General features: G+C 42.4%; 1 protein-coding gene across 7 annotated transcripts in view; it reads right to left on the bottom strand.

Annotated features, from left to right (window-relative positions):
• The window catches only part of PITPNM3 (PITPNM family member 3), a 357,658-nt gene that overhangs the window by 276,175 nt on the left and 65,864 nt on the right, over positions 1-15,619 (bottom strand). For 2 of the 7 annotated variants that reach the window (XM_073315261.1, XM_073315264.1), the window contains exon 2: positions 4,004-4,163. The exons of the other annotated variants lie outside the window; for them this stretch is intronic. The gene's annotated coding sequence lies outside the window, so the exon portion shown is untranslated. The remainder of the gene's footprint in view (positions 1-4,003; positions 4,164-15,619) is intronic. 7 annotated transcript variants of the gene reach the window in all.

The following is a 15,619-nucleotide window of genomic DNA, read 5'->3' on the forward strand; positions in this document are numbered from 1 at the left end:
TCAGAAGTGTTGAGCATTGTAAAGTACTAGAAAAGCCAATGGCCTACATTTTCAAAAGAGACTAGCAATTTTGGGTATCTAATTTTGAGATGCCTTGGCGGTGCCAAATTTTCAGCACTTCTGAAAAGGCCACTTTACATAGGTCTACAGTTCGGCATTAGAATACTGAGGTATCCAAAGTCACACGACATTTTAGAAAACGTAGGTCAGTAGGAGCTACTGAGTGCTTGGCATTTTGGGGGAAAAGAAAATCAAGCTACTCACTTACGAGCCTACATATGTACTTCAGAGGATAGATTTCAGTTCTTATTGTTTTTTAATCTCAGCCTTAAATTCCAGCATCAAGGGAAGAAGGTTTAAGACCAGCTTGTGTTTGAAGATTATGGTACAGTAGATAACAAAACAAACAGCATTGTTTTGTTTTATTTTATTTTTTAAAAAGTAGTATTTTGGGGACATGCTTGTTAATCCCTTATTTTGGCCAGAAGCAATTTCTTTCCACATAACCAAGGAAAAGATCTATCATGACATCCTAATGGACTCACCATTTTTAATTATATTAGTCAAGACCAATATGATAGGATGGCCTCAGCCAGTTGTTATATCGCCAATGGATTTGTCCAATGCTAGTAACTGCTACCATTGGGATTCTTAATTGTTCAGTAAAACAGTCCAAGAATTGAAGCAAGTGGCATATCCACACATCAAGTACTCCTTTCTACCTTCCCACTTCCCCCCACCCTTCACACTACATTCCCTTGTCTTTCCATTTAGCAAATCCCCTCCTACCAATCCCCACCTTAAAGAATTTTTTTTTAAAATCATGGCACTAATGACATTTGCACTCTGTTCACTCTGCTTGAATGCCCTCCCACCCCTCATCTGCTTAAACTGTAAGATCTTCAGGGCAGCTTTAAATCTAGCTAGCTGGGATGCTGACAGCAGTGAGGCTATGGCAGTGCAGGCTGTATAGGCCACAAGGCAGCCTGGAACCCTGGGTAGTTACTTGAGCGGCGAACCCATGCTGAAGTTCACAGCTGCTGCAGCTTCACTTCTATCAGCACCCGAGCTAGCTAGGCTAAAGTTAACTCAAGTACATCATCATCTACAGAAGCTGCAATTACACCCTCCATTGCAGCACCAACCTAGCCTTAGGCTGCCTTGCTTGTTCTGCTCAAGTGTACAGCCACTACCAACTCGTTAGTTGCTTGCTCCATATCGGACAACCACAAGAACATTTCTCCAAAATTCTAACCCTTACTACAAACACAGAAGGTGACATTAAAAACAGCAGACCTGATCTTCCACTTCATTACAACAGTTTTACTGATGCCAGTGGAGTTACTCCCTATTTATACCTCTGAGAGTGGAAATCCAGGCCCATTATAGATCTCTCCACTGTGACTGAGGCTCCGAGTTCCCAGTACAGAAGCACCCATAGGAACCTGAGCCTGCAAGTGCTGAACTTTTAACATCCTCTCTATGCCTACAGAAAATGTCTCGCTGCTTAAAAGCTATAATAGTCTAACAAAATATTATCTTCCAGTATGAACAGCAAATCAAAAGGGCAAGAACAGCCCAGATTGGGGCAACGACTCAGACTGTTTTAATTGATTCTCACCTGACAGCTGAGTGTCCCCAGTGAGAAGGCTGGCCAACTCTACTTGAGTATGGACTTCAAGGGGCAGCTATGAAACTGAAAACAGAAGAGAGTCTGTTTTCGGTGTACTTCACCTTAAAATGTAGGAGTTGTCCCACATCCTGTATGAGAGGCAGCAGATATCTGCAGGAGGGTCCTATTTAGCATCTCTTTCCCACTGGTGAAACGCCGTTAAATTGAGGGCCTGATGCTCTGTTCCTTTTTGCCAGTGCAGCTAGTGTAACTGCACTGGCACAAGGAATGGGGAGTCTGGTCCGTCAGTTCAGCAGCAGAATGCCGCTCTGCATCCCTGCCACTTTCCTGGAAATTCTGTGCTGGTTCTTCTTCTGTTGTTTTCTGAATCTGAAATGAAAAGTCGTCCAAGACTGAGAACTACACAGCTTTGCTCTTTGTGCAAAAGGAAAGCCTAACTGAACTGAGCTAAATATAGAATATGTTTCTCAATGAAGCCTCCTGGCAACACAACGAAATCAATGTTCCATTCAAGAAATCACTCGGTGCTGTTCGCAGAAATGATCGGACTTGTATGAAGGAAGCCAAAAGTCACTACCAGCTGCCAATGGCCTTTTCTAAAACACTGAATCCAGCCTAGCAATTTTGCACTGAAACACAATATCCTGCAAAACATCCAGGGCCTTAGAGTCCAAGTGATCATTTAAAATATTAGCTGCCTGGGTAGTTTGCTATATCTGCTTGTGAGACAAGCTTCTCCCATTGAAATACATACATCAGACCTACAGTTCAGTACCAGCAACATCTTATGGCAATGCGAGCTGCATATATGAGCCATACATCTTGAATGGATTTATCCACACAATCCTGAGGCAGAGTAGCGCTAATAGCCCCATTTTACAGATGTGAAACTAAGGCACAGAGAGTCTAAGTGGATTGCCCAAGCACACAAGAGCAGGGACTTGAGCCCAAGTCTTCCAAATCTGAGGCTAGTGCCTAACCACTGGACCATCCTTCCTCTGCTTGAAAACTGACCACCATAAGCAGTAAAGAACCATAGCTTTTCCTAGTTTAAAAACAAAAAACAAAAAAACCCCACAATTGTTTCTCTTTAGGAAAATGTTTTTTTCTTATATTGTTTATAGAGGAGCGTTAGTTAAGGAACAAGAGCAAACCAATTAACTAAAGCGTTCTACATAGAAATAAAGGTATTTGACAGATGAAGGTTAATGTGTTATTGCTTTTAGTATCTAAAGTTCAACAATGATCGTTGGGAACAGTTTTATACCAAATCAATAATCTGCAGTATGCGCTGCTATCTAATTACAGCACTCAAAAATGTCAATACTGGAAAGAAACCCGCACAGGAACAGTTTTTCAATGGAATAGCTCTTCCATCTTTGCTGGGGCTGTGTCGCTGCACTGAAAACAGTAGTTAAGGATGGCAAGGAAAGAGCTATCACAGTCCCCCCTGTGCCTTTGTGGCACTCCATGGGTGATAATTGAATGATGGAAAATCAATAGTCAAAAATCAGCTCAGACAGAAGTGGTGGTGCAACCAATGAAAATCACACTGATCTGCAAACAGATAATTAAAATGTAGGTAATAAAGTGAGAGACTATGGAGGCAGCAAGCAAGGCGGTATTTCAGGTTATATCTATATTTAGCAACAGGTAAACTAAAAAGATACACAGGTATACGTTCTTAAAAGTGCCATGGTGTTGGGTGCCCATCTTAAAAAGGTGTCCCATTTTCAGAACATGCTGAGCACTCAAGTCCTGAAAATCAGGCCTCTTTTATGGCGTCACCAAATTAGATACACATAAACTTGAACATCCACAATTCCTAATCGCTTTTAGGAAGGGGGGAAAAAAAACAACACATATAGGCCATAGCATTCAGGAATTAAATAGCAAAAATCAAAAAAGAGCCAGAGATGGGATGCAGCAGGAGGTTCATGACCTGTTCTTCATGCACTTGCATTCTTTATTCCTCTGGAACATGATCAATTTTTCATCTTCCTAAATCAGTGCCCTATGCTTGGAGAACCACTCATCTGGAAATGAACTTAATAATGCCACCACCTAGCTCTCATACAGCACTTTTCATAAGGAGATCTTAAAGCACGGTCACAAAAGGAGAGAGGTAGCGTCACTCTCCTCACTTAACAGATGTGGGAAATGAGACAGAGAGAGTTCAAGCGATTTGTTGAAGGTCACCCAACAGGAATGTAGAACAGAAGTCAGTCCCAGTGTAGCGCTCTATCCACTAAACCACTCTGCCTCAAACTATATTTAAAATGTTTAAGATTTAGGGCAGAATTTTCAAGAGCACCTATGTGACTCAGAAGCCTAAGCCCCATGGTACTTAGGCACCTTTAAAATTTTTACCTGTTGTCTTAGGCTTTCACATTGAAATGATCAATCCAAGCCAGAAAATTCCTGGTATTGTTTTTAATACATTTAATTCATCCAGGTTTTTAGATTGATTGTACTATCTTAAATATATGACTTGCAGCTGTGAAACAGGTCCTGTGCTGAGTAATGTCTCCTGCCAAAAAAAAAAAAAAAAAAAAGTTACAGTCTGCTGGCTGGCAGATATTGCTGGTGAGATACAGGTCTGTAGATAGAATGAGAACAAGTCGCGTACAGCATCCATTTTACTGCTGATAACTGGCCCTTTCAACTCCTAGTCATGGCAATTATATTAAATATTCTGAGGCGGACAAAAGCATCAATCAGTGATGCATTCTGTCAAGGAGGTTTCACTATTTTCTAATTATTAAGGAGGCACCGGGGCAGGGGAGGAGAAAGGGTGATTTCATTCATCTGTTGCAGATATTCAATAAAAATTTAAGGCAAAATATGATGTTTACATTCATAAAGTTATAAACAATGGCAAATTGACAGATTATTTTTTTTAATCACACAGAACACAGGCTGGCATCATTTCCAAGCACCAAAACACACATCCGCCACTGCCTATTAATTCATGGAAATTAATCAGCTGCAAAAGACCTTTTAAAAAAAAGAGAGAGACCGAAGAAACAGACTCTGATTTTAATTAAACTGGAGAAACCATTTCACTGGGAATACCTGAGAGAGAAAAGGGAGGGCAATATTTATTTTTAAAAGTCCAAAGAAATAGGAGAGGATGGCGGGAAAGAGGCCAAGGGGCATTAAAGCAAACCATTTAAATGGGCATGGAAGAAAGAGGAAAATGGTGAAGAACCGTCCAGAGAAGGGATGGGGAAGCCCCCAAAGGAGGATATATTAAGAAAAAATTCCTGAGTGCCCAGATTAAAATTCTTCATTCTGAGCAGCTCTGTGCAAGGAGGAGAGGCAGATCTATGTGGCAGAACACAAGGACCAGAGGTTCACATGGCAGAATGGAGGGATTTCGAGAGCCAAGGGGAGCGTAGCCATCAGACTGTATCAGAGCAACAGGCCAGAGAGGCTTAGCATAACAGAAAGAATATTTGGGGTGGGGTGAAGGAAGACACTAATTGTTAAAGAACCGATTAAGCACGGAAAACATACAGCTTTCATCAGGCTCAAGGTGGTAGGGAGGAATTGATACAAACCAAGGAAAGTTGCGGATTAAAAGGCAAACAGAACTAGTGGGCATAAGCTTTCAAACGGGAAGCCCCTCCACTGATTGATTTCTGCTGTAATCTTTACTGGAGATAATTCAGCAGCTGCAGCTGCAATCTCGTGCTATCATGCTGCAGAGGGAAAAAGGAAAAGGGGACGCCATCTGGCATTTACTTAGCTGCCTTGCTCTCTATGAGTTGTGTCAGCTGCCAGGAGCAACACAGAAACACCCATTTGCCAGACTTCTAGCGGCCAAGCTGGTCAAAAAACGGTGTCATTTTCCCCAAGAAAGATGCATTATTGTTGCCATTACAAGAAGCATTCAGGGCCCAATTCAGAGTCTAGCAAAGTGGATGGACAGGATCGGGCCCACTGAGAGCAATTCTGGGCCCCGGGACAGAACAGTCAATGGGCCCCCACGCATGCACAAGCCACGCCCATGGTCCACCTGGGTGATGCTGCGCTGGCTGGTGCCCAGTGAGCTGCTGGGCACACTCTTCCGGCACGGGCTAGGGCTTACACATGCCCCCCGGTAGGGCTGCCAACTGTCTAATCGTGCAAATCCAAAGACCTTTGCTCTACCCCTTCCCTGAGACCACGTCCGTCCCTTCTCCCATCCCGCGCATTGCTCGCTGTCCCCCACCTTCACTCACTTTCACCAGGCTGGGGCAGGGGATTGGGGTTCAGGAGGGGGTGCAGGCTCTGGGATGGAGTTTGGGTGCGGGAGAGGTGCGGGCTCTGGGCTGGGGCAGGGGTCCAGGAGGGGGATCAGCACTTACTTCAGGCAGCTCCTGAAAGCAACCGGCACACCCCTCTGGCAGTGGCTCCTAGGTGGGGGGGCCTGGGGCACCGCAGGCATCACCCCCACAGCTCCCATCGGTGCTCAGGGCGGGGCAGCAGCGCACAGAGACCCCTTCCCCAGGGACATGCTACAGCTCACTTCATCGGATGCATGCACGAAAGCTTATGCTCAAATAAATTGGTTAGTCTCTAAGGTGCCACAAGTACTCCTTTTCTTTTTGCGAATTGGTTTCAGCTGTCCCTATGGCGATGCCTCAGATTTTTTTCTGGCTTTGAAATGAATCAGGAAAACAGTCAGCAATTACCAGACGGTCACTAATCAGAAGGGACATTTGTCCAACCTAGCCTCACAGCAGTAGTTCCTTAAAGCAGTCTTCACTACTGTTTGCATCTCACCAGTGAGTTAGTGTCAAACAGCATGGGTTATCTCCTCAGCTGATATAAGTCAGTGACTTCGGTGGAACTAGGCCAGTTTATGCCAGATGAAAACTTGGCCCTTTGCCTCTTAGAAAAGATCAAGCAATGCTCAACAGATTGCTGAGTGTAAAATCCAATTTAAAACAAAAATAAATAAAACTGACCCACTAAGTTTATTCTCAAAGCATAAGGAGTTTGCTCCTTCCCATGCATTCCCCCTAGGAATTCTGGTAAATTCTGCCACACAGTACCTAGGGAATGGCTGCCATCACAACAACAGACTGCAAGAAGCAGGATTTTGATCTTCACACAAGAAGCCTTTCAAAGCTTCAGACCTTCAACAGCAAAAGGGTGAAAATAAAAATGTATTCTTAGTATCTCAGCTTGCCAGAAACCTGTAGGCAGGGGCAGGCATTTGGTTTGTCTGATGTTCCTAGCCCTCTCCACACCAACTCTACTCTTGTTCAAGCCATGAAATCTAAGGAGCTCTGTAGTCAAACTACACATCTTCATTGACTACTGCCTTCTGGATCTTGAATGGTCAGCATGAATACAGATCATCTCATTTTATGATCCTTGTCTTGGTCAGATTGCAACAATCTAAGAAGAGCCAGAAACAACAAAAAGCATCTTTCAAATCTTCAGAATACTCTTTCAATTTTAGTTTTCTTAAAAAAAGCAGGTCGCTTCTAATTAATGCAAAACCATGTTTGCCCTTTGAATTATTCATCAAAGTTCCCTTGCTTCCTTACTCTGGAGGCCATAAAACACCTGCTGGGATGGATAGACAAGGACACGGAGGCATTACTCTTGCTCATCTATCTTAACTAGTCACGTCATTTCTTTCTTCCAAGCACTGCAGTAACCTAATTCGGATTCGCAAAACAATTAAATCATCGGTTTCCTGCTGTTTCTCAACTCTCTTGGCTCAGCGACTCACCTTCACTTCACTTGCAATTATTCTAGATACTGCCAAGCTTATCACTAGGGTTCACTAGAAATTAGATAGCCCATGGGGTTTTGCTGTCCCAAAGAACTTAGGATGGTAAGTCTGACTCCCTACCTGAACTTGGAGGCATGATTTTCATACCTAAAGGATTTTCTCTCCTTATGATAAAAGGGAAAGTTCTCCCAGGTGTCATTACAATTCCACTTGGGGCGTTCTGATCCCACAAAGAAACTGATAGTCACCCACTAAGGGTGAAATTCCTCACTGTGCAGTGGAACAGTACACGGTCTCGGCTCCACTTCAGCTGTGATGCATATAACTTAAGCTGGCCTTCTGCACTGGGTGGAATCCATCTTTTTTAGTACATTCAAATGTATTAAACATTTTAAAAGAATAAAAATTATTGAATTTTAAGATCCATACACTTTCATTTATTCCCACTCCCTTTGCTTGTTTATATTTCTGCATTTCACTCATCTCTAGTAGAGCTGATATGGCAAAAAAAAATAAGAATGCTGTCCCCAACCAAAAAAGTTACATTTTTTTTTTTTAAAATAAGTGTATAAGGGAGGGAAATAATCTGTTTTCCCCACCACTTTTACTCACTTTTCCCCACAGAAAAAGAAGTGGGCAGGAAAAACGAGAGCGGGTAGATAAAGGAATACAAACATTTAAAGAAAAAAATTGATGACCATTTTTTCATTAAAAAAATGAAATGGATTTAAAAAATCATTTAGTTTCATTTCAGTTTTGTTGAAAAATTGAAATTGAAAAATTTCATGAAAACCAAAGCTGTTTCAGCTGAATAGAATTTCAGTGGAACTATATTTTTCACTGTAAAATTTTTCAGGCAAAAAACTTCAGCAACAACTAATGCTGTCCAATCAGTTAGACATTTGGTTTTCTAGCAGGTTTCATTTCCCAGTTCCTGGGCACTAACATAATATAGTATGGGTTCACAAAATTTTATGGAAATATCTATTTAAAGTTATTGTACTTATCAAATCACACCTACACACGCACACCACAATATTTCTAATCATGTTCCAATAGTTTTTGTTAAACCAAATCTAAACATTTGGCCTTAAACTAGTTGACAAAGTCCCTTCAGTTGTGTAAACTGCCGCAGTAATGATATCACAGGCTACATATTCCAGAGCCCATGTTTACTTTGTCTGATTGGTACCTGCTTTAGACACACAACTTTACACAATCAGTCTTCAAAAGGAATGGTCATGCATACAATGAGTGAGGTGCATCAGGTTATGTGGGTTTAGATTCTTTTTTAAATGGTTTTGGATTCTTTTTAAAAATTAAATTAAAGGAAATTTTGAAGCAAGAAGTCATTTCAACCTGAAAAAACTGAAAACACTTTGTTTTGAAAATGTCAAAATTAAAAACACATTTCAGTTTTTCAGGCTTTCCCCCTCCTCTGAAGTGAACAATTTGGGAAAAAATATCATCCTGAATTCACAAAATGTTTAAGTGTCACCACATGTGCATTTTTTTTACAGAAAAACGTGTTTCAGCCAAAAAATTTCACGGAGCTCTACCCAGGAACGCCAGTGCATAATCTTGAGCACCATCTATTGGCATCGATCTATCTATCGTCTAGAGATCAAAATAGAGGTCTGTTTTGTAGACCACTTTCAAACACACTTCATTTTCATGAAGACAGACTAGTCTAGTAAAATGCATCCCTGTTGTAACTCTACCAAACACAATGGAGTTACACTAGAGAGAAGGTCTATTTGTAATGTCTGCCGGGAAGTACCTTGCTTTACGGAATCATGATTCCAGATTAATTTAAGAGCTCTGTAAATGAGGAATGAGCAGCCAGGACCCAATTCTACAAGACACTGTATGCTCCTCTGAATGTCCATAGGCTTCACTGGGAGTTGAGGACATTTGGGCCCACTCAGGATCAGGTTCTGTATACTCCTGCAAATACACTGGTCAGCATGTATTACATATCTCACTCTGTGCCTGACCCACAGAGAATAAGCGTCCATTACAGCTTCTAGCTACACGGTCTAGTTCTTTAGCTTATATTGTAGAGACTCATGCATCTAGCCCTGGGGCCGTTGGTTCAATTCCCGATGGTGGCCACCACACTCAGTTTGCCCATTTTGCCTCTCTTATACTCTCAAATCCTACTGAGGATTCTACCTGGTCAAAGCTGAAGTACATTACCAACATGCAAACCAAAGTCTACTGTACAGACACCAGTTCTTAGTTCTATCCTTCTTATTCAGACTAAGGACACCATGGGTGAACTTTCTACCTCAGGAACGACATATTCCCATCAAGTCTGTGAGGTCAAGCATCCATCCCCAACCAGGGTAGAGGCTTTGGGGACTGATGGTGCCAGGATCACATATTTATCAGTAGTGGCCTGAGAGTTGTTCTCCTGTTGCAAGGAATGAAAAATATGAAGAACCTGATCTAAAGCCCATTAGAGTCAGTGGAAAGAGGTCCATTGACTCCTATGGGCTTAGGAGCAGCCCTAAGATACAGTGATACTGTACTAAAAGGGAAATTTAATCATGATTCCTGTGCACAAGAAAGCATTACATTGAAACTTAGTAGAAACAGCCATCAAAAGGACTGTTGGGTAGATGGCAGTATAACACAATGCAATTGATATGAAGCAACTCCAGAACTGAGATCTTAGTGACCATTAAGAATAGGTAGCATTTTTCAGAACTTTAGAAAGGAGAAGGAAACTCCATTTGACAGGTAGGGGAACAGGTTAAGTGACCTGACCAAGATCATACACCAAATCAATAGGCAGAGCGAGGAACAGACCCCAGGTCTTCTAACTCACAGTCTAGTGCCCTATCCAGTCAGTCATGTGACGACAGCATGACTGTAATACATTTCACCACACTGGCTAATTTGCAAAATTCCATAATGCAATGTGTCTCCCAGTAGTCAGTAAGCATTAGTGCATCTCTATTGCATTTAATATGGACTCCACTTACACAATGCCTTGGTAAACAAAAACGCTTCTTTCCCATTATATCAAAACTGACAGCCACCATGGTGATTTCAGCACTGAAAACCCCTGCAATTATATGCTACATATAATTAGCAACCATGCTATTTTTTCTCCCCGCTAAGCTTGTCTCTTTTAGACTCCCCTGTGTTGCCATCATAGCTCCTAATATCACAAAATGTTAATTTACATTTTCAAATTATGGAGCCTCCAACAGAATTTCAAGGGCTAATTTGCATTTTCAGATAGCAATTTTCTAAAAGGAAAAAACAGTTTTTCTGGTTAATTGTTTTGCAACAGATGCTGTTCACAAATTTTACTTTCAGCTCACCTTGCTAAAGCTCTTCTTTTCCCTTGGATACAAGTCATTCAGCTTTGTACATCCTCAGTTACAGCCCTCCTAGAAATCCTTCAATGGAATGTGGAACAGGAATTCTAGCAACTGGAGCAGTGAAAAATTATTCATGTCTGTGGTGTAAAGGGCTTTTTTTAAAAAAATCTAAGAATAATTTGCAGTTTTCCACTGCATCATTCAGATTTTGAACATAAGAATGGCCATACTGGGTCAGACAAACGGTCCATCTAGCCCAGTATCTCGTCTTCCGAAGTGGCCGGCAACAGATGCCTCCGAGGGAGTGAATAGAGCAGAGCAATTATCAAGTGACCCATCTCCTGTCATCCAGCCCCAGCTACTTTCAGTCAGAGGTTCAGGGATACCCAGACCATGGGACTGCAATCCCGATCATCTGGTCTAATAGTCATTGATGGACCTATCCTCCATGAACTTATCAAATTCTTTTTTTTGAACCTGGCCATCACAACATCCCCTGGCACCAAGTTCCATAGGTTAGCTGTGTGTTGTATGAAGGAGTACTTCCTTTTGTGCCTATTAATTTCATTGGGTGACCCCTAGTTCGTGTGTCATGTGAAGGGATAAATCCCTATTCACTTTCTCCACACCATTTATGATTTTATATTCCTCTGTCATATCCACACTTCGTCATCTCTTTTCTCAACTGAACAGTCCCAGTCCTTTTAATCTCTCTTCCTGCAGAAGTTATTCATTACCCCAAATGATTTTTTTTGTCCTTTTCTGTACCTTTTCCATTTCTAATATATCTTTGAGATGGGCTAACAGAACTGCATGCAGTAGACAATATGTGGGCATACAGTGGATTTCTAGTGTGTCACTACATTTTCTGTCTTCTTATCTATCCCTTTTCTACTGATTCCTAACGCTCTGTTAGCTTTTTTGACTACCACTGCACATTAAGTAGATGTTTTCAGAGAACTGTGAATATTTTTATTCAGAAACTATCTTAGTTTCTTTCATGGCCCTCACAATCTTCAATGCATTTATCCTCACAACACCGCTATGAAGTGCTATTATCCCCATTTTTACAGCGAAGGAACTGAGGCAGAGAGAGACTTAGGGTAGGTCTACATCGCAATCAGGAGGTGTGATTACAGCATGTGTAGACATACCCAAACTAGCTTTGATCAAAACCTGGGATGCCACCACAGCTTCACTGCTACGGTTACTTGAGCTAGCGACGATCAAGCTATGTTAAAGCTAGCCTAGGTACGTCTGCATGTTCTGCAATCACATCTCCTGATTTCAGTGTAGACATACCCCATGTGACCCACCCAGCGTCACACAACATCTGTGGCAGAGCAGGGCAGTAAACTCAGGTGTCCCACGGCCCAGGTCAGTGCCTTAACCACAAGACCTTCCTTCCCTCAGTGCAGCACCCTGGTGCGGACACTCAAACTGAAATAAGAGAGCGTCCACACAAGGAGGTTGCATCAGTTTAACTCAGGGGTTCTCAAACTTCATTGCACTGTGACCCCCTTCGGACAACAAAGATTACTACATGACCCCAGGAAGAAGGACCAAAGCCTGAGCCTGCCTGACCCTCGCTGTCCCAGGAGGGGGGAAGCCAGAGCCCGAGCCCCACTGCCCTGGGTGGGGGGGGCCAAAGCCAAAGGGCTTCATTCCAGGCAGAGGGCCTGTAACCTGAAGCTGAAGACTGATCCGCAGGCTGTGGGGCTCAGTCTTTGGCCCCAGGTCCTAGCCACTCTAATGCCAGCCCTGGCAACCCCATTAAAACAGGGTTGCAACCCACTCTGGGGTCCCAAGCCACAGTTTGAGAACTGCTAACTTAACCAAATAAGCTTCTGACCAGACTTAGTTAAATTGGTACAATTTTCTCATGTGTGCAAGACTTCAGTGTCCCTAATGACTCCACTTCTCCTTGTCTCAGTTAAACAGGGGGTCCCAGTTTTCAAACACACATGTATCCACACCCTGCACTTGAAAGCCTACAGTTAAGCAGAGGTTAAAGTGTTTTACTGCACTGGGCCGGAAGGCATGGGAGATGAGACCTCACTTGCTCAAGTGCCTCTCTGAGCATGGTCATTATTCAGGTTTCTCCTGATGACATATGTATCATGAGCTACAACACATTACTGGAGCTGCTTTCTACCAAAGGGAGGTGGGGCTAAAAAGCAGAGCAAGAACATGTTTAGTTGTAAAGGTGAATGCAAGAATCTTTAGAGAACCCTACAAAATCCTAGAGTGCATAACCAGCGTCACAAGAAGTGTGTTTGGATGGCATTGTTTCACCCACCTCTACTGACTTATTAGCATCTTCCCACTGCCCCAGGACTAGACAGCACCACGTTAGTCAGCTGCAAATTACCATAAGTGAGGGCCTGCCTGGCTGATATCTATTATTAAATTTGTTAGATGCTACAAGTGTACTCATCTTCACAAAGCAGAGAACAGCCTTCCTCTTTGAATGACGCACAGCTCCAAGGCCACCCCACTCAGAGTAATTATAGAATACGGATGATTGCACTTCAATCCCTGCAGGGTACACATAATGCAGGGTCTACACTGTTAGAGAAGTCATGTTTGAGTCTCATTAGAGAGGCTACATGCTCGCAAAAGCCCAAGAAATATGGCTCCTGCCACTGAGGTGATGGTATTTAGGAAGTGTTTATGTCAGTTATTGATCCATTGCCTATTTTTCTGTGTATATGGTGCACAAAGGAAAGAGCTTTCTTTGCATTATTTTTTTTTCAATTTAAATCTGTGTAACCGTCTAAAATTATTTTAAAAGCCTCATGTTTTTGAGTCAGTGTCACTATGATGGGAGAGGTATTTCCAGCTTTAAAGATAACACAATGAAGTATAGTCAAGAAATATAATGAAGTCTATCAAGAAAATGAAGACATGGTTTACCAGTTAAAATGCGATACACTGAAGAGGAGTATCAGCTGAAAAGGGCACTTTATAACAAAATGGTCTCAAGCGGCTGCTTTGAGAGACACACTCGTGAATATACAGTACCCGTGCATCCTCCTCCTCCATTGTAATTAATGGCAATTGAGTTTGATCATTATGATACCAGTCAGACAAAAATAAATAGAATATGCTTACAATGCATTTCAGATTTTTGGAAACTTACCATGAAGAATGTAATCCTACCACTGAGTGTGGCTTGTTGCCTTCACCCCCATTCTTTAAGTTTTGGGGTTACAGTGATCATCTCAAAGACCTGATAGCCCAAAGTGCAGACATTACTATTATATAATATATCCTCACATTATGAAAGCCCTAGGGAGGGGAGGAAACTACTTAGATTGTAAGATGTTTGGGGCAGGGACTGTGTTTTTGTTCTGTGATTGTACAGAACCTAGCACAACAGGGCCCTGGACCATGATTAGGGCTCCAGGGTGCTACTCCAAAGCAAACACATATACAATAATTCTGCAGACCAATTGAAATCAATGAGTAAGTGCTACGTCAAGTGTTTAAAAATAATTCTGAGATTGGGACCTTCATCACAGAGAGGGTGGGTAAGGGAACTAAAAAGGGTGCTACAGTCCACAAGTGATGGCTGCATTTGAAGCCATGACAACTAGATAGGCCAAAAAGCCCTACTCAATCAGTGCAATTCTTTGCTCACTCGATGCTGAATCTTTCCTCCATATTTTGTCGAGCATCCACTTGAATAATTGCCCAATTATTCATTCACCCCAATAGAGTAAGTATGATTCATTGAGGACTCATTCTTGATTAGGATGATCATTCATTTGCTATGATTCATTGATACAGTAAATAAAGCACTTAAGACTTCCTAACTGCTAGTATTTCTTCCCCTCTCCCCACCTCCACAGGAGGTGAGCCTAGCCTTCTTAGTTAGCTGGACCCCTTCTCTTCCTAGCAGCCCTTATTCCTGGAGTAGCAACTCAGTCAAGGAAGGCATGCATTCATCTCCAGGATGCACATGGGCCCTTACCCTCAACCGGGAAAATGGACACAAACACAACCTCTGACTTGCACAAGCACTTGTGATAGAGCCACCAGAAAGGAAGCTGTATAGCTTCAGTTTCAAGATTACATACAAACTAAAGTCACTGGGGAAGTTCTGCCCTGCTTACTGATGCAACTCCAGGGCACAGATGGACAGAATGCAAGTCACTTTCCTCTGGAGAGGAGCTTGAGCCAAAGCCTGAGTGAAGTAAACAGTTCAGACCTCCCTCTGTAACGGGCTGAGTTAGAGACCCTGTGAATTTGGGAAACCTAGGTCATCTGGTGAAGTCAGATATCATTCTGGGATGTATTAGCAGGAATGTTGTAAGCAAGATACAAGATGCAATTCTTCTGCTCTACTCCACACTGATTAGGCCTCAACTGGAGTATTGTGTCCAGTTCTGGGCACCATATTTCAGGAAAGTTGTGAACAAATTGGAGAAAAAGTCCAGAGAAGAGCAACAAAAATGATTAAAAGTCTAGAAAACATGACCTATGAGGGAAGATTAAAACAAACCCAATTTTTTCAGTCTGGAGAAGAGAAGTTTGAAAAAAAATGGGTTTGTTTAGTCTGGAGAAGAGAAGAGTGAGAGGGGCCATGATAACAGTTTTCAAGGTTGTTACAAGGAAGAGGGAGAAAAATTGTTCTCCTTAACCTCTGAGGATAGGACAAACAGCAATAGGCTTAAATTGCAGTGGGGGGTGAGAAGGCAGGGTGTTAGGAAGTTTTTCCTAATGTCCAACTTAACTGTCAGGGCAATTAAGGACCAAAATAAATTGCCTAGGGAGGCTGAGGAATGCCCATAATTGGAGATTTTTAAGAGCAGGTTAGACAAACACCTGTCAGGGATGGCCTAGATAATACTTAGTCCTTCCATAAGTGCAGGGGACTGGACTAGATGACCTCTCGAGGTGCCTTCCAGTCCT

This window comes from Lepidochelys kempii, chromosome 17 (assembly GCF_965140265.1).
Source record: "Lepidochelys kempii isolate rLepKem1 chromosome 17, rLepKem1.hap2, whole genome shotgun sequence".
Taxonomy (NCBI): domain Eukaryota; kingdom Metazoa; phylum Chordata; order Testudines; family Cheloniidae; genus Lepidochelys; species Lepidochelys kempii.